Raw genomic sequence first — 24,210 nt, 5'->3', positions numbered from 1 at the left:
GATGACACGCCTTGATGCGCCTTGTAGTAAAATATCAGGGGTCAAATTTATCATTTTTACACGCAAAGTAACGTAAGAAGACACCTTGCTGTGTTGCGTGAAAGGGAGAGGGCAGGAGTGTGCCATATCTATCAAGATGTGGAGCATTCCTGCCCTTTCCTTGCAGTTGTTCAGCTTAGTACCAATATAGGTACCCTTGCGCTCTGGTGCATGTGTGCCTTTGTTACAGGCAGCATTGCTTTTGTGCAGGAAAAGAAAATGTTCTCCTTGTTGCACCTCTGGCGGGAAGTCATACAATTCTGACAAAATCCCAGGCTTACCAGTGTGGTGGATGCATGGCCCACGCACACCCAACCCCTGCTACACTTCCACCATGCCGTGTGATGCAAGGCAGGAACTTGTGCTGCCTTGTGTTAAACCAGATATACCAAGGCATGCAGGGTGGCCTTGTGTGGCTTGGTAGATCTAAATCTAGGTTTTGTATCGCCCTACGCAACTATGTGTAGCGCAAGGTTTATGCAGAACATTGATAAATCTGCCCTCTGATTTAGGATTTGAATCTGCATTTATTTTAGCAGCACATTTGCCCGATGCCTCCAGCCAAGTGAATGAAACATTCCTGGAATTCAAGATTCCAGAACAGGAATGAGACATCAGAAGGAGAAGGCATGTAGTCCTAAAGGGAAACTTACACTTTGTATTAAAATCTGCATAATACAATTTGCTCCTTTCGATGAAGACACTCTAATGGTTCCCAATGAATGTCAATGAACACCTTTGTGGTCTTCAAAGCCATCCATTGAAAACGCAACACTTAACTTGATCGGGTGGTTGTCAGTGGACTACGCCAGCACTTATTAGTGGGGACAGATACTCTTGTTAGATGTTCCTCTGTGTATATTTCAATCCTCCCATTCTTAGCAGCCTAGAAAATGTAATGAGTTGGCATCCATTCCAAGGCAGCAGTTGGCATAAGGCACATCGGTCAGACACGTGGTAGCCTATGAGGAACTGAGATCTCAGTATTGAGTCAATAATAAGCTACTAGTATTTGGGAAAGTGAGTATCCTGGCAGCAGAATTTTTCACCAGATGGGGTAGGGTGGAAAAGGTTTCTTCCTGACTCTAATCTCACAACAAGTTGATTACTGTGTAAAAGTGATCATGAGTTACAGAGACCGGTGGTGTTACTGTGCATGAAAACCATTAATTGTATTCATTATATAGTTATACCAGACTCACTCTTCCCAAAAGCCTATGCTGTAGACTGGAAGCAAGTGTTCCCCAAGAAACAGGTTGTCCAGAACTGATTTGATGTCTTGAAATGAGATGTAATTTTAATATGGAACTGTAGATTGTTCTAGAGAAGGATCTGCATGGTTCTTTTGTCTTCTGTCCTCACTAGACATAGACAAGCCACATCCAATCCAGTCTCGTTCCAATAAGAGCAGCCAAGCCTGAAATGCCGCGTCCTGTCTCCTCTGGACAGGAATTCAAGAAATCGCAACCAGTTTCAGCCCATGTGGGGCTGATCAATGAGATGGAGCTTGAGTGCATGGCACAGTGACTCAAACTGCACCACTCTGATAAGACCCAAAGAGGCAGAAACCAATCTGGAGTTGCATGTGTTACGGATTGGACAGCACCGAACCCAGCGTTTTTGGCTTTACAGTTCTTATTGGAGCAGAACCCAGGTGTGGGCCCTGTGGCCGGTGTGTGATTGGTCTCAAGTAGCACTTCGCCAATGAGAGCCTAGTAGGCCAAAGACAGTCTGGGATTGCTACTGTTCCCATATGGAGGGACTTGGAAGGTTTATTGGTGCTGGGCCTACTCTGATTTGGATATGGCTGGAGAGCAAAAACAGTGATGGTCTTGAACACGGTCAGAGCAGCTACCAGTGGCACAGATTAATTCAAGCATCCCGCCTAATTGGTGACTGTGGGCATGTCATGTGGAAACAGTCACATTTAGGATGCATGTTCTATTGAGAAAACCATAAATATAATAATAACAAGAGCATTCCACCCAACACATTTTTCCTAGTGAGGCACTTTAGGTACAACAGGTGTGCCCAGACGTGTGTCATGATCAGTGCGCCATTGGACTTAGAATGCACTTCACTGATAAGTCAAAAACAGGTTAAAACCAAACTTAGGTGCATTGATTTCTTGTCTGAAGGGGGCCTGCTGTGGCAGGGTCAACATGGATTTAAATGTGGCTGTTATCTGTCCTGAGTGGCGTCGATGGCAGAAGAGCATTGGGCCGGAAGGCAGCACCAGTTACCAGCCATTTAACCCATCACTTTCTTGTCTGTCATTTTCTCCAATGACTATTAACATTTGACATTCTGCGCTAAAATTAATTGAAAACAAATCTGTCCCACCATTTTCACTTCTGGGCGAGCTTAACAGGCACTGCTCCCTTTCCACTGACATGTTTTGCATTAGCGAGACTTGTCTGATATGATTGATGAATGCCCAGCAATTACCTACAGGACATTTTGGTAATATTGCTGAGTGCAATGACTTGACCATATGCAAAACGCAAGATATTTTGCATGTATTTTTTTAGTCCACTTCTGTCAAGAGCTGCCAGGAGTGCCAGGAGTTCCCCACTTCTGTAGGGACCAGTGAGTACACTTATTTATTTTGTCAGTAGGGGCAAATTTGCATACGGAGCTCTTATCATCACAAGTCATTAGATAATAAAATTGCAATACGTAGGCATCTAAAATTAACAAACGTTCTTCCACAGGGGCCCTTTTATAGCAAGTGCCCAACTGGCATTTGCACCAGCTTTCTGCAACCCCCCAGGGCACTTTGGTGTTATGGAAGGGGCTACATTCCCTCACTGGCAATGGCACAGTGACCCAATGCCATTGCACCCATGACTTATTACAGACACTTACTCAATGATTTACAGCTGTTTGGAGGTGCCCTTATTGTGTGCCACATAGAGAGGTCACACATTATTATAACCTCTCGGAATGCCCCTTAAAAATGGGGCAAAGTTGTCCTGGGCACACCCGGGTATCCCTCGCACGCATGTGCTTCACTGAACCGACCTGTGGGGTGCCCTTGTCCCCCGCCCTTTAAAACTGATACTGTGACAACAGTTGCAACTGAAAGGCAGGCTGGTGGCTTTAATAAGCTGTTCTGACTTTCCCAAATGTTTTCCAAATAGTATATTGACAGCAATAGGGTGCCCTGGTCCATTCTGCACCCGGCAGACTGGGACAGCAGGTGGGTCAATGCATCGTCTGGGCCTGATTCACAAAGGTAACTTATATGTAGTAAAATTATATGCGTGAAGTCTCCACCCTCTCCACAGAGTATCCGCACTTGCGGTGGACTCTCCGAATGGCGCACTGAAGAGCGTGTCATGCAGATTTTCCACCCAACTGTGGAAATTCCACAGTAGTAACTTTCCTACACGTAAGTACGCGGAGCGGCGAGCGGCAATGAGAAGGGGTGGTGCGGCGCGTGAGGAGGGGTTTTGGAATTAAAATAAAATTAAAACAAATACAAAAAAAGCCACTTACCTTACTGCCACGTACTGCTCTGCTCCTCCATCTCCTCGCTGCAGGCACGGGCTCTCAGCCTGCCCTGCGGCCAATCCTGATGCTGCTCAGAGCAGGGTCAGGATTGGCTGGGGCTTGGATTGGGTGGGAGCTCCCAGGCAGACTGGGAGCCTGTGCAGGCTCTCTCCAGCACAACATCTGTGTTGCTGGGCTGGAGAGAGCCTACTGCACATGTGTTTTTGGCCAATCCAAGACGGTTGGCCAAAAACACATGCTCTCTGAGGGGCAGTCCTGAGCACTCCCCATCACAGCTCGTCACCCCCAATAGAGGAGCCGCCCCTGGTAAGTACCTTTGTGAACCAGGCCCTATGTGTAATAAGGCCCCTGATGTCTACGACCTGAAAAATACACGTGTCTTCTATTTAGGGGGAAAAGATGAAGGAGTGTACATCAATAAAGGAGCCCCAAAGCCTGTCTTTTTTCTCCGTTGCCAACTGAAATAAGTGGCATGCTTCCATATTGCAGTTGAAATCCAACAAAAAGTGAAGTGAAGAAAGAAACAACTCTGCAAGACCAGAAAGCAAACACTGTGACCATTCAGTTGACAGGAGGGCGCCCTGAAGCACATTCATAGGGACAGAAAGCCATAAACAGAGTAAAAGAGTAAATCTGTCCTACAATCTTCAGCAGAAGGTGAGGCGCTGCGGAGATTGAAGCACTGCAAGGTAATTTCTCAGGCCACGTCTAGGCCTGGTGAGTCAGGGTGGTTGGAACCTGGTAGATTCAGTGAGAGAGAGAGAGAGAAAGGCAGAGAGAGAGAGAGACAGAGAGAGAGAGAAATTAGGACATATTATAATTGCTCTGAGCAAAAGCTAGATTAGGTACTGTCCAGAGGACCGTGGACTTTACATGGTTGTTTGATAATATATCAAGAAAAACACTATTGAAATACACAAATATCACTATCAATATCAAAAACATAAATATTGCAACCCTATATTTAAACACCAAGGGCCTCATTACAAGTGTGGCGGTCTTCAGACCTCCACACTCACAGTGGCAGCAGAACTGCCGCTCTTGTGGCAGTCTGGCCGCCACATTAAAACCCTGGCAGTCAGACCACCAGGATCCATGATCCCAGCAGCCTGGCGGTGGCAGAGATTGCAATCTGTAAGGGCAGCGCTGCATGAAGCACTGCCCTGTGGATTACGACCTTTTCTCCGCCAGCCTTTTCATGGCAGTTACAGCGCCATGAAAAGGCTGGTGGAGAACAGATGCAGAGGGCCCCTACAATGTTCACTGTCTCCTCTGCTCTGCAGACAGTGAACATTGCGATGGTGCTAGTGCACCCAGCAGGCTACAGCATTGCAGAAGGCTTGATTACAAGCCAGAGACAATGCTGTGGGCTGTTTCCAGCCACTCTGGTGGCGAAAACTGAGGTTTCTGCCCACCGACCCAGTGGGAAATTTCTAATAATTCCAGCAGAGTGGTCGCCATGAATTTGGCAGCCACCCTGTTGGGAGTTTTCGCAGACGGGCGTTCCTGTCCGCCAAACCCGTAATGAGGTCCTAAGGGCCTGATTAGGATGTGGTTGATGTATTTCGGCCCGTGCAAAAACACATGCTTATGTACAGGTTGGAATTACATGTTAGGTATTTAACCGATCCAATAATTATCGGGTGCATTAAACACCACAAGGCTCATTAAATACCTTAAGGCTCATTACATTTCTGCAGGTCAAACCAGCTTAAATTTAACAGGGGAAAAGCACAATGTATTTACGTACAATGGGATATTTGTTGCATTAAACACCAAATTCTACATATTATTCCCCTTAAACTTTGAATATGTGCTTCTTCGCACCTAATAAATAACGTACCCTGTGGTAACATTATGGGGGTCATTACGAACTCAGTGGGTTTCGGCGCTGACAGTCAACAGAAGACCACCAGCGCCCAGAACCCCTCGCCGGCCACATAAAGAACATCCAGCTGGGCCGGCGGGCAGAAACAGTGTTTCTGCCAGCTGGCCCAGCTGGATGCAGGGCCTGAACAATGATGCCGGCTCCAAATGGAGCTGGCGGCAATGTAGCAGTGTGGCGGGTGCAACTGCACATGTCGCGCAGGGTAAACTGCCAGGGAAAGGCTGGTGGAACCTGACTCTTTATCTGAAGGACTGCGCTGCCCTGCCCGATCTGAAACACCTCCAAGGCCAGGCTGCCTGATGGCAGAAGCCTGGCGTGGCGGCGTTTCCGAAGTGATGGCTCAGCCATGAACATTATACGGTAATTACTGCCACCGCCGCATGGCGGCCCAGACCGCAATGTTCATAATGAGGGCCAAGGTATCATGTGCTCCAAAATGCACCTGTACTTGTAAGAAGGGCTTAAATATAAAAGTATTGATGACAAAAATATCAGAAAAGATGTCTAAAATACAACATCATAAACAAAAATAAAGAAATAACAAATATCTCCTACACATTAAGGGCCTCTTTACAAGTTTGGCGGTCCGAGGACTGCCATGTTGGCGGTGGTGGTCAGACCGCCAACAGGCTGGCGGTGAACACTGCCAAATTATGACTTTGGCAGTGATTCCAACGGAATACAGCCAAAACACTGCCGGCACCGCCTGTGTGGTCAGACCGCTGCGGATCTTTCAAGGCGCCAGTAGGCCGATGGAGACCATGTTTCTGTCAGACCTATTATGAGGTTGCACATCGCCAAAATTCCGCCGTGGTTGGACCACCATGGAAACCCAGGTGGAAACAAACTATATAAAATTACACTCACCTTCAGGAAGACACACTCGTCCAGAACCGCCATGGAACCCAAACTAGATGTCTTCCCTCTACTCTTGCTTACCAAAAGACAACAGAATCATTGCAGACAATGACAACAACAACTATAAGTACGCACACTGACCTGTTACTGTTGTATATTGTTAAATTTTATACAGTTACATAACATACCATAGGGAAGGGGGTGCGAGGGATACACTCACACGTAACAGTACACTGACACGCACACTCACATACAACTACAAAGACACATACACAGCACACACACTGCAACTATCACACACACACACACACACACCACACGTCAAGAACAGACACCTATGCATGGCAACACAGCACAGGCCCAGTCTCACACAATACCATCCAACATAACAGCACATCACAACAAGATCACAACCACACCATCATAAACACATTGTCAAGCACTCACAACCGAACCTGGCCAGGGACACATCATGCATACAACACAATGTACAACCAAGAGTGAATGAACACACACATTTACACTATCATACAACTTAGCAATCGATACACACCTTACACACACAGCACTTCATACCTATCATACCATGCACAATATACGCGCACTCACACAGTAAAAGCACACAAAGCCACACACCAAACAACAAACACATGTCAACACAAACAGCACACAATACCACAACAAAAACAACATGTCTGCTACATACACTTGCCCATCACACAATACACACCCTATCCCTGGGGGACAAAAGCACTGCACACACTCTCACATACTGCTCAGACATTACAGGAAGCACAAGCACCACACACACACAAATACTGACACACAACCAATGTCAGCCAGGAACTACTCAGACCTAGGAAAGAAAATGAGGGACAAAGATGTAACCAGAAAACCAACAACTGGTTGGTCATAGTTTATTTAGATAATAAATAAGATTAAAGCCCAAAGCCATAGGCCAGTCCATAGTCCACAGATTGTGCAGCAAAGGCACATGATGGTGCCCCAACTTGACTCCTAACTGCCATGTAACCTCTACAGGTAGGGGCATCAAGGGGCAGGCTTGCACCTCAGGGATGATAGGGGGGCTGGTGGAGGGGGGTTTGGGGTTTCACTGGAGGGGGTTGGTTTAGGCTTGGGGGAGGGTTGGCTCTTCTTGAGTGGGCTCAACTTCTTGGCAGGGTTCGGGCATGGATACTTGCAGATGTGGTAGAGGAGGCCTTGGAGGTGGAAGGGATGGCCTTGGGGAAGGAAGTGGTACGTTTAGAGGTGTCACGGGGGAGGAGTAGGGAAAAGGGCAAACTCCAAGAGGAAGGCTTTTTTGCACACACAGGGATGGTCATAACTAAAAGGTTTGGGTGTGGAGGGAGAGGGAGTGGCTGTAAGAGGTGTTGGTGAGGATGTCTTGGGTGCATATTTGTGGGAGGTATGCTTGTGGGTGGTGGGTGTCTGTTCGGTGGGTGAGTGAGGGTGTTCATGTGTCTAGAGCTCAGGGGGGTAGAGGTGCTGGAGAATGCTGTGGTGGGTGCGTGGCTGTCTGTTGGGGTGGTGACTGCAGATATGGTGGATGTGCTGCACGTAGGCATGTCAGTGGTTGTGGTGTCTGCGGTGTGCTGACTGGGGGTGTCAAGGCAGGTTGTGACTGTTGCTGTCTGTGCAAGTGTATGCCAGTGGTGTGTCCTGTGGTGCTTTGGTTTGTCTGTGCTACCCTTGGACGGTGAGGTGGATGCATGCTTGTCTGTGTGCTTTGGCTGGGTCGTGGAAGGGGAGATTGGGAAGAGGAAGGTGGAGGGGGGACGGGAGACAAAGGGTGGCAGGCTGCTATTGGTGTGGAGGCCAGAGCCTGAAATGATCTCTGTAGGCCAGCCAGAGCACCGTGAATGCCCTCCAGGAACACATTAGTCTGTTGTATCTGAGTTGCCAGTCCTTGGATAGCATTCAGGTCAATAGCCTCCTCACTGAGGGCAGCAGGGCGAACAGGGGCTAGGGCAGAGGTGACGCCCACTCTCTTGGGCAAGAGGGCAAGGCCAACTAGGCCGATTCTGGGTCCCTATCCACAGCAACACAGTCAACCAACACTCAAGCTATGTTGAATATAGGTAACATAGATTGCAACATATCACACACAAAAACTCAACACATACTAACAATTTGACCTCATGTCCTGTACCAAGCAAGCAAACACATTGGGCCTGATTCTAACTTTGGAGGACGGTGTTAAACCGTCCCAAAAGTGGCAGATATACCACCTACCGTATTACGAGTTCCATAGGATATAATGGACTCGTAATACGGTAGGTGGTATATCCGCCACTTTTGGGACGGTTTAACACCGTCCTCCAAAGTTAGAATCAGGCCCATTGTATAGTAAACACAGGACAGCCTGTTGTACACAAACAATACCCACTTCATGTCACTGAGTGTACAACCTTCACAACTGAAATTTGCAAACATGCAACTACTCTAATTGGCATAACCAAATTTGGATTATGATAGAGTCAGAACACATGTCACCTACACATGTACCAATCTTGATGTTGGAAAGGATTGTAAATACTTTGTGGACCAAGTCATTTAAGACATTGAGGGTCATTCTGACCCTGGCGGCCGGTGGCCGCCAGGGCAACCGACCACGGGAGCACCGCCAACAGGCTGGCGGTGCTCCAACGAGCATTCTGACCGCGGCGGTTCAGCCGCGGTCAGAAGCGGAAAGTCAGCGGTCTCCCGCTGACTTTCCGCTGCTCGTGTGAATCCTCCATGGCTGCGGAGCGCGCTCCGCAGCCATGAGGATTCTGACCCCCCCTACCGCCATCCTGTTCATGGCGGGAAAGCCGCCATGAACAGGATGGCGGTAGGGGGGGTCGCGGGGCCCCTGGGGGCCCCTGCCGTGCCCATGCCAATGGCATGGGCACGGCAGGGGCCCCCGTAAGAGGGCCCCGCAAAGTATTTCAGTGTCTGCCTTGCAGACACTGAAATACGCAACGGGTGCCACTGCACCCGTCGCACCTTCCCACTCCGCCGGCTCAATTACGAGCCGGCATCCTCGTGGGAAGGTCGTTTTCCCCTGGGCTGGCGGGCGGTTTTTCAGCAACCGCCCGCCAGCCCAGGGGAAAACGTGTAATACCCGCCGCGGTCTTTTGACCGCGGCGCAGTGTTTTGGAGGGCGGCATCCTGGCGGGCGGCCTCCGCCACCCGCCAGGGTCATAATGAGGCCCATTGTCCTCCTAAAATCAAAGTATAGCACACTTACATGGCCCTAGTTATCTCAGACCATTTACACACACACAACCACAGGTAGTATAACTACTCATTCCAGTCAATGGACACCTGTCACGTACATGCTTGTGGCATACACTTCAATGTATCATGCTATTATTCCATCAGTAGCCCAATGACTGAGTGGCAACATCACTATTCACACATCAGTCATGACTAGCCTTACATCTGTTTGGGGAAAATCAGAGACACAAACCACATCTGAGGCTACCATGGATGGGGCATACACCATGATGCAAGCCAAATGCCTGATTACACATACCATTCTACTCACATGTGTATGTGAACTAACACACCTGCACCACAATGTAGTCAGTGTAAAGAATAGGTTTCCATACAACAAGGACTCAAAACATATCCTAAATAGCAACAGAAAGTATGTTTAAAATTCATTACAATGTGCATTAATGACAGAACCTAACAATGTACACATGATGTTGGCAAAAACCAGTTAAGATAGTAACTGTGTCTAAGACATCTTGATCTATATATTATGTCTACAACACTATGGCTAAGGAAATAGCTGTGTAGCTACTTCCCACCTACAGAACATGGTACTAACATTGATAGCTCTGACACCAATGTATATGAGCCAATAGGAGTCTAGCAATACCTCCATGGTTACCTACATGTAGGATGTCCACTCAGATGACACATTACAGAGGCCTATGTACACCCCTCACTTACCAAGAGGGTTCACATTGTAACAGGTCTGAATATGTTTTGCAAACATTACAGCCTCACATGATGCTATCATTCATCAGAAACCTTTTGAAAAGTAGGAATGACTTTACATTGTCAGTCTCTATGTTGCACATGGACATGGATCAAGGGACATTACAATGGACAGAGGGCAAAGACCTGGACAAATTACCATCATGATATTCGGAGTATTGACCTATAGGTGGGAAGGAACAACCAGCAGGGTATGAAAAGCCATATAGTGGTTCACATATGCATCATCAAATCCTTCTGTACAGACTGGCCAACATAGGTGAGTAACATGTCCCTATACACAAAAGAATGTGCACACCTGTGTACCAATGTTGGGTACTCTACATCTATGTGTTCCTTGGAGATCTTTGACCCTTTGCCCTTACCACATTGTCACAACTTAGAATCTTTCACAACATATACTAACCTGATAAAGGGATGAGAAAGTGTTAAGTCTGTACTTACCCCCTTGTGGCTGCTGTGCTACCCTCAAACGCCCATCCAACTCCGGGTAGGTCACTGCCAATATGGGGCCATTAGAGGGATCACGATCCAACGGACACCCCGTCCTCCTTGGGAGGGCATCCCCAGCTGGGCCTTTGCAGTCTTCCAGGCCCAGCGTCTCAGGTCCCTCCACCTCTTCCTATAGTGTGTGCTCCACTGGCTATGGCCCCCCAGGGTCCACACTTTCTTGGCAGTGGCACACCAAATCCCCTTCTTCTGATGGGCTTTGACCTGCATGGATGGCACAGACAAGAAGAGAATATCATGTCCACATGCACTATACCAAAACAAGCCGGGTGAAAATACAAGCTAGTGCAAGTAGCCCTACACAGACTGCCTTTAACATCCTCTTTATTGAGGAATAACCATCTGCAGTTCGGCCATGTGAGACGTTGAGACAGGCATACAACATGCATATCCAGCACCAGGTGTCAGTTTGAAACATATGACCAGACCACAAGCATATCTCTAAACATGGTATATGTGTCCAAATATTTTTCACACCACCTTCAATCATTATATATTACAGTGTGGAGGTGGGTCAGGGTACATACATCACACACTCTCTATGTCTCAGGACTCAAAATCTATCTATACACAGGTGCACATGTCCATCTACCCACACATATTGCCTAAATCCTTCATTCATTCACATTTCCTGAACAACATCATACACCCAACAGTTCAAACATTGGTATTGTATTGCACTTACCTGATCCTCTGATGCACCATAGATCTTTCCATTAAGAGGTAGGACCTCCTCCACCCACTTTTCCAGCTTCTCAGGTGAGAAGGCAGGGGCCCTGTCACCTGTAGGACATGGCATGATTGCTCTTAGAGGCAGTACACAGCAGCTCAGGTCATGGAGGTCTTGCTGGCAGCAGTGTCAGGAGTCAAGTGAGAGATGAAGTATGAGGTGGCGGTCACATCCACCACGTACAAGACCATCACCACTGGCGGACATCTCCATTGGCCCAACACCACCAAAGGCAGCAATATGGCAATATGTTCCAATGGCAATGTCCACTGCAGTTGTATCCGCCTACCGCCATGACGACATCCACTGATGGAGTTAGGTCACTTCCTAATGTCCAGTACCATCGTTCAGGCACATGCCATTGAACGAAAAAGTTTTTAAAGTTGCGTCACAAGCTGTGAAACATATCTACAACATTGTGTTCACTGCTGGCGTTAAGCAAACATGTAGAAATGTGCATGTATTATGTACAGGATGTAAAATTTATGTATCCCGAGTTATGTACATGTAATAGTATTGTCAGCAGAGTAATGACAATCTGAAAATGGTACAGGTGCACCAAATATTTGTAACATGTTAAGAAAGTTAGGCCCTCATTACGAACTCGGCGGGAAAACCCACTGAGTTCAGCGCTGGCGGTCAACAAAAGAACGCCAGCATGCAGAACCCCCTGCCGGCCACATAAGGAACATTCAGCTGGGCCGGCAGGCGGAAACAGTGTTTCCACCAGCCGGCCCAGCTGAATGCAGGGCCTGAACATTGGTGCCGGCGGCAATGTAGCAGTGCGGCCGGTGCAGCAGCACCTGTCGCGCATTTCACTGCCCGATAATTGGGCAGTGAAATGTGTGACAGGGCTGTGCATGGGGGCCCCTGCACTGCCCATGCCAAGTGCATTGGCAGTGCAAGCACCCCCAGGGCGGCCCTGAGTCACCCATTCCACCAGCCTTTCCCTGGTGGGGTAGACCGCCAGGGAAAGGCTGGTGGAACCTGACACATTATCCGCCGGGCAGCGCTGCCCTGTTGGATATGTAACTCTGCTACCGCGAGGCTGCCTGGTGGCAGAAGCCTGGCGGTGGCGGAGTTACAAAAGTGGTGGTTCTGCCACATTTATTATATGGCGGTCTGGACCGTCATGCCGGTGGCGGTATGTACTGCCACCACTGGCATGGCAGCCCAGACCATCATGTTCATAATGAGGGCCTTAATGCCACATAGATTGTCAGTGACATGGTTTTCCATTTCAAAAACATGACAGGGGTTAGGGTATGTGAATGCAGTTATAAGCCATTATTTGCATAAGTATGTACTGTGTACAATGTGTTTACAGTTTCGTTTCAATATTTAGCATTAAATGTGATGTAGGTGTGATCATACTTATGCTGTACAGATTGAGTGATACACATACTTTCTGGTGTTCTCCCACATAGTTACCCTGGCATGAGAAGAGCGAGACAACCTCCAGTGTACCGTCCACTAGCAGACCAGCAGACGATGGAGGAGCGACGTGATTCAGATCTACCGCTTGGATAGGCATACAATCATGGATCTCTGTCGTCAGTTGGAGCCAGATCTGATGCCTGCCATTCATAATCCCAATAGCATACCTCCCATTGTACAAGTAATGTCAGTGCTGCACTTCATGGGCACAGGCTCCTTTCAAATACTATGGCCCTAACTGCAGGGATGTCTCAGCCTATGTTCAGTCTGGTCTTGAAAGCTGTACAGTCTGCATTGTTGAAACACCTGGACAGTTACATCACATTTCCACAATGTGAAGCTTTGAGCCATGGAAAGGCAGATGTTTATGCTTTGGGACACATTCCACATGTGGTTAGAGCCATAGATGGCATCCATGTAGCGTTAGTTCCCCCAAATTCCAGTGAACAGGTGTATAGGAACAGGGGAAAACCTTCCACTCCATTGATGTCCAAGTGGTCTGTTTGGCTGACCTCTACATTTCTCAAGTTTGTGCAAGGTACCCGAGGTCAGTCCATGATTCCTTCATCATGTGCAACAGCAATATCCCACTGCTGATGACCATCAGTACACAGAGAGTGCCTGGCTAGTTGGTAAGTCACATATGTCATGTGTGTCTGTAAGGTATATATGCTAGCAGATATGTGGATGTCCAAGATTTATGTTTGGCTTGTTGTAACTATTCCTTACAGTGGACTCTGCAACCCAAACCATCTTTGGTTGTTGACACCAGTGAGGTCCTAACCACGTCTGCTTCAGTGACGCCCATGGAAGGACAAGTCGTGGAGTGGACTTTGGGCTCCTGAAGGCAAGATTCCGCTGCATCAATAAGTCTGGAGGAGCCCTTCTCTACTCAACCAACAAAGTATGTCAAATTATTGTTGCCTGCTGCATGCTCCACAACCACACCCTGAGACATCAAATCCCATTTATACCAGATGAGGGGGACCCAGCAGTTCCTGCTGGTGAGAATGCAGATTTCAGGAACCACGGACCGGGGTAGGTTGCCGCCTGGCCACAGCAGCTCTGACAAACTTCATTTAGCGCTGGACCATTGGTCTTTGTGTTCCTAGGAAGCTCGTTCTCTAATTTAGGACGGGCGACAGTTAGGAATTATCGGTTCCGCATTTATGTAAGTGACTGTTACTTCTCCCAGGTATTTTCTGGCCTTCAGTAACCTGTACACTTTTTAAGGAAGCATATGTGGCCCTTATTAATTAGGAGATACACATAGTCATCTAGGTCCTGATGAAGCATCACTGGATCCGTATGGACCACCAGGATGCGAAACATGTTGACCCATGAGAGGGTAGGCTTTGGAGAATCCCCAGACTCCTCCCCTTGATATATTTTCTTTCTATAGAGTGATTGATCTTAATTTCTAAATTCACTCTTATGACTATACTTTTTAACCTTGGCCCTGACCGTCCATCTGGTCTAATAAAACTATTGTCCCAGTGGCGGTTTTGAGAGTCAATTTTAACCACGTTTTCTTTTGATCTCCGCTGACACTTCTTTCACCTTTGGGGTCACGGCACTACCATACAAAAAGATCTCCGGCAAAGAGCCCCCCCACCAGGGGTGGTGCCCGTCAGACATTGCAGTGCCGGTCTGACGAGGAGCAGTGCCAATGATGAAGCATGACATCCTATGGATGTGTGAGGCCTCTTGCTCCTAGAATTTAGGACCCCTGCCACCAGTTTCCGTTCTTCATGGTTGGAACAGTGTATCACTTATATTTTGATGTATCCACTAGGAGGACATACACTGGACCATATTTCCTCCTGATCCCTCTCTTTTTTTTGAGAATGCAGATTTGCCAAGTGAGGATGGGTATGTTGAGGATGCAGATGGAGACATCAGGGCTGATCTCATCAATCAGTGCTTCACTTGACTTTAGGTATGTGATGTGGTGTAATTAAAGTGATTCAGTGGGGAATTGCTGAGGTTAGGAATGCTTGATTGACTCAGATATGCATGCAGCTTGTTACATGGAGTAGTGTCCAGCCATTTGGTTAACATAGTTTGTTTGTCACAATGCACAGTCAGAGTTACAATTGTATATATGAACTGGCTGTGTAATGTTTATGTATCAATGTGGCCTATACCTTATGTTTGTCATTTACAAATTGCAAATTAATTAACAGGCTCATCCTCGTTGCCAATATCAGACAGTGTCACAGGTAGACAGGATTTGCAGACTGACAATTGAGATGGCCATGGATTGAACCAGGTACTGTCAGGCGTGAGATGCATGGTGTGTGAGGTCTATGCCCAGACTGTCAGGACAGTGGGATGGTAGTGTCCTATTCCACACTAAAGACCTGTTTGACACTGGATATGGGGCCACTGGAGTCATGTGTGTGTATCTATACCCTCTAACATCAGAATGGTTTGTGTTGGTAGAAACTAGCTTGTATGCAGCTATCAGTGTGTTTCCTCATTGCAGGACAATGTGCATGCGTCTGAAGACTGAAATAGGTGAGTGGCAAGCCTACAGATACGTGACCATGGTAAGTGAAAGGTTCCATGACTGTGGACATTTGTACTGACCTATATCTGTTTCATGGGGTATGGTCATTTGGGAGCTATGGTATGGGTATGTGATAAGACTTTAGCTGATGATACATTGAGCCAATATGGTTGCCTTCTGAGATAGTGAAATACTGACATGTCTCTAACTTCAGAAGTCTGTGGGTTGGTAGGGTATGACACCTATGGTGAACCTCTGAAGTTAGCAGCAGTACTTCACTGTGTGATGCTTAGCATTCTCCCAACCGATATGTGTGAAAATGCAATACAAGTGATTTGAGTTATATCTGTCATTATTAGGTAATGCAGGATCTGGCCTAGTTAAACAGTACATGTGTGATGGAACATAACAAAGGTTTTACATTTGAAAGAAATGTTTTTGTGCAAGAGTTGTTATACATGGCAGTTATATATGGTTGATAAATGACTCACACATGATCTGTGGTTAAGTGGTAGTTATTGGGGGGTGCATAGCAAAATCAGTGAATTCAAACAAAAATAACACAAAGTAAACAGTGAAGGGTCCAGTCATGGTGGATGAAATCATCATGGTAGCTGCTTGTACCATAGGAAAATGGAGATAGGTTTCAGAACAGACAACAGGGTGTATCTGTGCTACACAAGGGGAACAAATCAGTAGAGGTTCACTTTTTGGCAGTGGCTTTGGTCTTGGCATCTGCTCCTCCTGGATGTTTAGGGGGATGTCCAGGTTTGTTTGGGGGGGGCATTTTCAGCTACAGAGGCTGGGGTGTGTGAGGGATTCACTTCCCCTGGCAGGGCCTCTATTCCACTAGCAGCCACAGATGTAGAAGAGCCTGATGTGTTATTGCTAGTGGAAGAGGCCAGATGTTGGGTACAAAACCTACTAAGGGTAGTATTCATGTCTCTCAGCACCCCTGCAATGCAAGCTAAGTGGGCATTTTGGGCCTGCCACTGCTGCACGACTTCCTGGTAGTTGTCCCTCTGCAGCTCTCTGATCTCCCCCATCATGATTGGCACCTGACCCATCACGTCTTGGGGTTGTTGGTAAGCTCTCAAGACTTAGCAGATGGTGTCCTAGCCAGTTGTGTCCCTAGGAGCCTCCATCCTCAGGCCCACACCATCCCTCCCATGCACCCTACCCCCAAGTGCCTGTGCCGCTGGCACAGTTTGCCCACTCCCACTGGTGCCAGGTCCATCAGTGTCTGAGTTCACAACAGGAGACTTAGGTATCTGTACTGAGGGGCACACAATGGAAGACACTGTCCTTGGGACACAGGTTTGGGGTCAAAATATTGCCTGTGATGTTGATGCAACAGGACTGGGAGGAGTCTACGTGGGCAGGTTGAGGCTCACAGTTGCTGACTGACCAGGTGTCCCAGATGGGTCAGCTTTGTCCTCAATGTCCACACATCAAGGGTCATTTTCCTCAATGGGGCCTTCATCCAGAGGGGTAGTGGCAGTCTCTGGTGTCCTCTCCATGGTGACAATGGCAAGGTATCTGTAGGAGAAGTGGAACACACAGTTGCTGAAAGTAAGGCAACTAGTGATATCAAAGGCTGACCGCTAGTCATGTTACATGACATGTACATAAAGCCTTTACCTGACCCACTGATATGAAAACGACACATGCTTCCAAATCTGGGTTAGAGCTATGTGGGACACAAAGATTTGCAAGTGCATACACCATGTTCCAAGATCTTGGATTATCTTGGTGGTTAGATGACTGTTCATTGACTCATATCTTATCTGAGTAAAGACATGACATTTTAGCATCATTGAGTCAACTAACAGCTGCACAATGTACTATGGTAACAGAGCTCGCCGACAGTATGGGAGTTACCATTTTACCAGGACCTCTGTATGAGTGAAGTGCAAGTACATCCAGCTTCCTATATAGTTTATCCGCTAGGTGAGTACATGCGATTGTTTGGATGGTAATTTCAAATGTCACTTTAGTAGATAGAACAGCTTTAGCTGTGTGTTGCTTGTAATAGTAGTGGTAGATGGCCATAGCACTGATGTAATTGCCATAGCCTGTACAATAGTACAGCATTCAGGTGGATTGAATTGATTGTTAGTTTAACATGTAAGACAATTTAAATTGCAGTACACTGTTCTGGTTTTCTTAAAGGTGGAACAGAGCCTTCTAGGAGTTGTGGTGCTGTCAGTCCCTGTACTACCCATGCCATACACAGACAACGTGCCCCCAGGTGAGTTTAGTTGACATGTAGCATGCCAGAGAGGGGAATTTGGACATTTCTGGACAAAGGGGTGGTGTGTGGGTTGGTTGTTGAGGTGGCCAAAGGTGATCAGTGAGCATGCAAGACAAAACCTTTTGGTGACATTAATGGTGTAGTGACTTATTAGACTCCACTCCCCCAGGTATTCTTGTCAGGCCCTCAAGATGCAGGATGTCCAAGACCTTCTCCTCCGATGATGTGAAAGTAGGGGGAGGAGGTAGGGCCCACTGCCAGTCTTGAGGACCAGCAGCTGGTGCCTGGCGGCGATAGAACAGACGTTCCCCCTGAGGTCGTTCCACCTCTTCCTGATGCTCTCCCTTGTGCGTGGATAGCTGCCTACAGAATTCACCCTGTCAACTATTATTTGCCACAACTCCTTTTTCCTGACAATTGATGTTTGCTAGACTTGTGCTCCAAATAGGTGTCGCTCTACTCTGATGATTTCTTCCACCATGACCCTGAACTCATCATCAGTGAAACATGGATGTTTGTGTGGGGATATGGTAGTGCTGAATGAGACGGTGAGGTAGAAAAATTGTAAAGAAAAATAAATTGGTGATGTGGTGTGGGTACTGTGATGTGAGTGGGTGACAGTTGGTGTCTAATGTGTTGGGTACTAATTTGCGTGTTGTGTGTGTTGTGCAGGTGTTGGGTGAGTGCTTGGTGAAATGTGTAGGGGTGCCAATTTTATGCTTTGTAATAATTGTTTTTAGTGGCTTCTATCTGACAATGTTTGGTGTTTTTGCTGCAAAGGATTAAGGTCTGTGAAGGGTTGTGTTTTATAGTGCAGTGTGTAGGGTGTGTGGGTGTGTGTCTGGTGTGGGTTTTTCAAACTATACAATGTGGTGTGGTGTATTACTGATGTGACAGCTGACTGCCGCGGTTCACACCGCCATTAGTTTTCCAAGAACTGGTATAGTGATTTGTGGATCGTAATAGATTTAGAGGCTTTTTTAGCAGGCTGGTGGTGCAGGGGCTGCCTCTTTACCGCCCTCCAGTGTCCTGATGGTTTCAGAAATTTGGCTGGATTTTGACAGACATCTCTGTGTGACTCTTAATACGGCGGTCGCATTACTGTCAACATAGCGGTCTTTTGACGGCCGCCACTATGGCCGTCTTGCAAAAAGACAGCCAAACTCATAATGAGGGCCTAATTCTAAGGAAAAATAGCAACAATAATGAAAAACAAAATAGCGAACTATGAAAACACACAATATTACATTAAATATACCCACACATAAAAATATATCAAAATAATATCAAAATTAATGAAATAAATATTGGAAACACTCATTAGCATTTACAATTAATGATGTGAAAAAATAAAGCTAATTTCCAATTAACTAATCAAATTAGACTTAAAAACAGTCAACAAATCAAAATGGCTTTCTAATGAATAAACAGTAGAAAAAGGCTACAAAAAATGCTTCTTAATAAAAGAATTAGAGCAAGACAGTGTCACTCTGCTGGATTGCAAACCTATAAAAGAAGATTGCAGCAGTTCAGCTTACCACTAAATGCTACAAACAAAGTAAGATGGACAATAAATAGAAGTTAATAAAAATAATAAATAACTAAAAGTATGTTAAGATAACAATTCAAACTGTGCTAAATGTTCATGCACCCAAATTACTGGTGCATCCTCAACAAAAAGAAAAAGGAAAAGAAATTAAAGACAGACATTGAAGTACACACAAAATAAAATAAAAAATATCTAAAGTATGTATATTAAACAAAGCACAAAACAAAAATTAAATTAAAAATAATGCTATAACATATTTAAAAAATAAAATAAAACAAAAACCCTAACTACATCTTAGATTAAAAAATTAACCAACACAACTAACACATTTTTCATCTCAACAGACTGCAACAATAGAAAAGTGTACCAAAAACAGCACCAACAGACATGCAAAGCTAAATTCTTTAGCTAAAACAAAGAAAAGGCAACACCCATAGAATAAGTTAAGATGTGAACATGCAATTTTCAATGTTAACTTAAATATAAATACAAGACTTAAAAGAGGCCAGTAGTAGTTCACAAGCGCACACAGGAACAATTCCTAAAACTATAAACCAAAAGGATTTTCAATAAGTAACAGCCAGCTCCCTGGCATACCAACCCTAATAAAATGCATTACCAGGACACATAGAACAGGAAGCACAATAGCAGTAGCACCTAAAATATGAAGGTATAGACTTAATGCAGCACATAATAATCACACAGAAAATACCCTTTTTTACAGTACAGCATCCACAATAATGGTAAAACATAATCATTTATGCTACCAATAACAATTTTCTAATCTTAAATCAATGTGAAATTGATGTTTTTTTAAGTTGTGCTCTCCACTATTCAGTCAAATGTACAGAATATGTGTTCAATATCAAAATACAAATATCTCATACACAATTTTATCAAGCAAGCAAAATGGAACTTAAGATGAAATGCTAACACTTATAAAATAATAAAACTAACAATTATAACCCATTCTACTATACTTGAAATCTAGCCACACACTGTGAGGCACCTGCAAAAATCTCGATAATACTTTATAAAGAACAAAGATCCCAGGAGCTAAGAATTAAACAATCCCTAACTCAAGTCAAACCACCGCCCTCTAAACAAATGTAAGAACTCTTAGCTTTCAAAGTAAGACTCTTTATAAACAAACCAGGTCTACCATATCTAATCTGATTCAGAATCTCACTAAATGATAACACCATAAACCAAAATACTATCCAATTTAAAGCACTGGTGCACCTACGTCTAAACACCTGCCCGAAACACAAAATCCTTAGAAAATGAGATTAAAATAGTGTTACCTGAACTAGAGAACAGCAATGGGAAACCATGAATACAAGCTCCAGGAACAGCCCACAATGACCAATAGCAACTACAAAATAAAAAAACTTGGAAAAATGGGCAGAAAATAATAAATAAAAACCAACTTCCATCCCATAGAAATCAATTTTAAAATAAATTATTTAACTTATTGGTGTTTATAAAATAATGAACAGCATGTTGACAAATCTTCTATCTAGTTAAATTACTATGCAACATGTTTACAAAACAATGTATGGACTGTATAAATTAAACTTAAAATGCATCTACTCTGCAGTGATATCATATGTATAATTACAATTATTCTGAGGTTAAAAAAAATTCTTGGAAAGTAAAAAAATCAAAAAAACGTATTGAAAGTTTTGACAAATAACGCACAGTAAAATGGTATATATTAAAAAAGTTGTTTAGAAAATAAACATTTAACAATAACACATACAATAATAGTTTATACAATAATACTTTATACAAACTACATTCAAGAAAAATAGTTTATACGCTAAATGATTATACATTTTAATGTAGAAAATAAAAAATACAAATGTTAACAATCCTTTGAGATCACATTTACTATTCACAATAAAAACATATCCACAATGGAGAAAGTGTTTTAATTTGATTTGGGACATGTCTGATTTACTACTACTACCCCAAACTTAGTCACAGTGTGAACAGTGCTAGACTTTGATGGATTCAGATTTACTATTCCAACTCCAAACCTAACCACATTGGTGAAGGTAGTGGACTTTGGGTGGCTCATATGTACTATTCCAACTACAATGTTAACCACATTGGACAAAGTGTTCCATTTTGGGTGTTATATTTGCCATTCTCTCTCCATACCTAACTACACTGAGGGACATGCTGAACTTTGGTAGGTTCAGATTTACTATTTTAACTCCAAAAGTCCCCACATTGGGGAAAATACTGGACTTTGGGTGGGGTAAAATTTACTATACCCACTCCTGCCTTAACTGCATTAAGGAAAGTGTTGGACTTTTGAGAAGGGCAGGTCTGATTTACTTTTCCCAATCCAATTTTAACAACATTAGGGAAAGTCATATTCAGAGGTACTATTTCAACTATAGACTCAGCACATTTTAGAGAATCTTGGCTTTCGAGGAGTGGTTACATTTACTACTCCAAATCTAAACTCAGCCACTGGGAATTTGCTGGAGTTTGGAAAAATTAACATAATAACAAACTTAAATAATTAAACATTTTAAATTACATCCTATTTTCCTATAAACACAAAGGCCCTCATTACAACCCTGGCGGTCGGTGTTAATGCGGCGGTAATGCTGCCAACAGGCCGGGGGTAAAAAAAATTGAATCACGACCATGGCGAAAACTGCCAACACAGTCAGCCACTTTAACATACCGACCGCCAGGACGGTAGAAATGAACACCGCGGCGGTAACCGCCAACAGACAGACGGAAGACAAGGTACCGCCCACTGTATTACAAGGCACCAATCTGGCAGCTTTTCTGGGGTGGTACCAACGCCAACAAAAGCACAGCGGAAACAGTCCTTGGAACGGAAACCACTCACCTCTCGACACCCAACGAGGAACCAGGACGCCACGGAACCCGAGCTACAGGTGTTACCAACGTTGGTTCACCTCCTCTTCTACCAGGAACATCAAAGACGGCTGCGGCGACCACGGTGAGTACTGCACCTACCACACAGGGGAAGAGGGAGGAAAAAGAGAGTGACACACACACGCAACACCCCCACCCTCACCCTCAAAACCATACACACAAATACACGCATCAACATTACATATACACCCCGTAACCCTCTGGAAGAACGCAAGGACCAAATGAAATCATTGTAACAAGTGTAATCATCAAAAATCCAGATAGGGCAACAGGTCTGTAAAAGATCAATATATACAAATATGTACAACAACTACACAAGTCCGGATAGTGTTCCCTTCATTGTCCGTGGACCAGTGGTCCCAAAATGCATGGGCGAAGCCCACACATGAGACCTGCCTCAAAATGGAGAGAACACTGCAGGGGCATCAGGTTAAAAAAAAACAGGCACCTCAGGGGGAAGGAAGGAAGGGGGACCTCAGCCGGATGATGGAACGATGCCACTGCTCCTCAAGGGTGCTCCATGCCCACTGCTTGCTCCTTGGGAGTGCAAAGCCACTGTCTCTCAAGCCTCTCAAGTGGGTGGTTTGCCCACTGATTGGTCCTGGGGAGTGCAAAGCCACAGTCTCTCAAGTCACTCAAGTGGGTGGTTTGCCCACTGATTGATCCTGGGGAGTGCAAAGCCACAGTCTCTCAAGTCACTCAAGTGGGTGGTTTGCCCACTGATTGATCCTGGGGAGTGCAAAGTCACAGTCTCTCAAGTCTCTCAAGTGGGTAGTTTGCCCACTGATTGGTCCTGGAAAGTGCAAAGCCACAGTCTCTCAAGTCTCTCAAGTGGGTGGTTGCCCACTGATTGGTCCTGGGGAGTGCAAGGCCACAGTTTCTCTAGTGGATGCTTTTCTCCACTGGTTCTGATGGGGCCTTTGTGCCCAGAGTGCTTCATCCTGCCAAGGACTGGGGTAGTGGATGCTTTTCTCCACTGGTTCTGGAGGGGGCTTGGTGCCCAAAGTGCTTCATCCTGCCAAGGACTGGGGTAGTGGATGCTTTTCTCCACTGGTTCTGGAGGGGGCTTGGTGCCCAGAGTGCTTCATCCTGTGCAGGACAGAAGTAGTGGATGCATTTCTCCACTGGTTCTGGAGGGGGCTTGGTGCCCAGAGGCCTTCATCCGGCCAAGGACTGGGGTAGTGGATGCTTTTCTCCACTGGTTCTGGAGGGGGCCTGGTGCCCAGAGTGCTGCACATGGTATGTGGCAGTTCCCATTCCCTCACCTGGGTGTCAGAGCCACAAGATTTTCTGGGAACAGGTAGCCTGAGATCCATGGAGGCAGAGACACACTCCACCCTGCGGCGACTTTGCCTGCCAAATGCTGGTACAGCCAGTGATGGTTGTGTTGCCTCATGTAGTGTGTGTAGGGTCCAGGACATCTCCTGCAGCCTCGGACGACTGCCCACTGGGGATGATGTTCAAGTCGGCTGTGGTGGCACTAGCTGAGCACGTCGCAGGGCAGGTGGCGGTGGTTGCGGCAGTGTCTGCGGCGGAGATGCTGCCGGTGGTGCATTTGTCAGCACCTGTGGAGGGAGACAGCAGGACATCTCCTGCAGCCTCGGACGGCTGCCCACTGGGGATGATGCTGGGGACAGTAGCAGAGGCAGCAGATGTGCAGGTGGCGGTGCAGGTGGCGGAGCAGGTGGCGGTGGTTGCGGTGGTGGCCACCGCCATACAGGTTGCTGTTCTGTCTTGCAGAAGGGGTGACACCAGTCCCTCACCCGGAGGCTCCGTGCCCTGAGCTGACTTCCCTTTAGCCTTGTGTCCCTTGCCCACCTTGGAAGTCGCTGCTGGGACCTTGGCACTGTCCTCTTTTGTCTTGGAGGAGGCCTTGCTGGGTGGTTGGTGCGGCTTTTCCCTACGGCATGTGGGCCCCTTCTTCACCTTGGCAGGTGGTGGAATAGGAAGATCCTTGGCCTCACTAGGCACACTGGCTGCC

Source organism: Pleurodeles waltl, chromosome 9 (genome assembly GCF_031143425.1).
Source record: "Pleurodeles waltl isolate 20211129_DDA chromosome 9, aPleWal1.hap1.20221129, whole genome shotgun sequence".
In the NCBI taxonomy this organism is placed as follows: Eukaryota; Metazoa; Chordata; class Amphibia; order Caudata; family Salamandridae; genus Pleurodeles; species Pleurodeles waltl.
The sequence above is the reverse complement of the archived record's forward strand: the minus strand, read 5'-3'. Positions refer to the sequence as shown.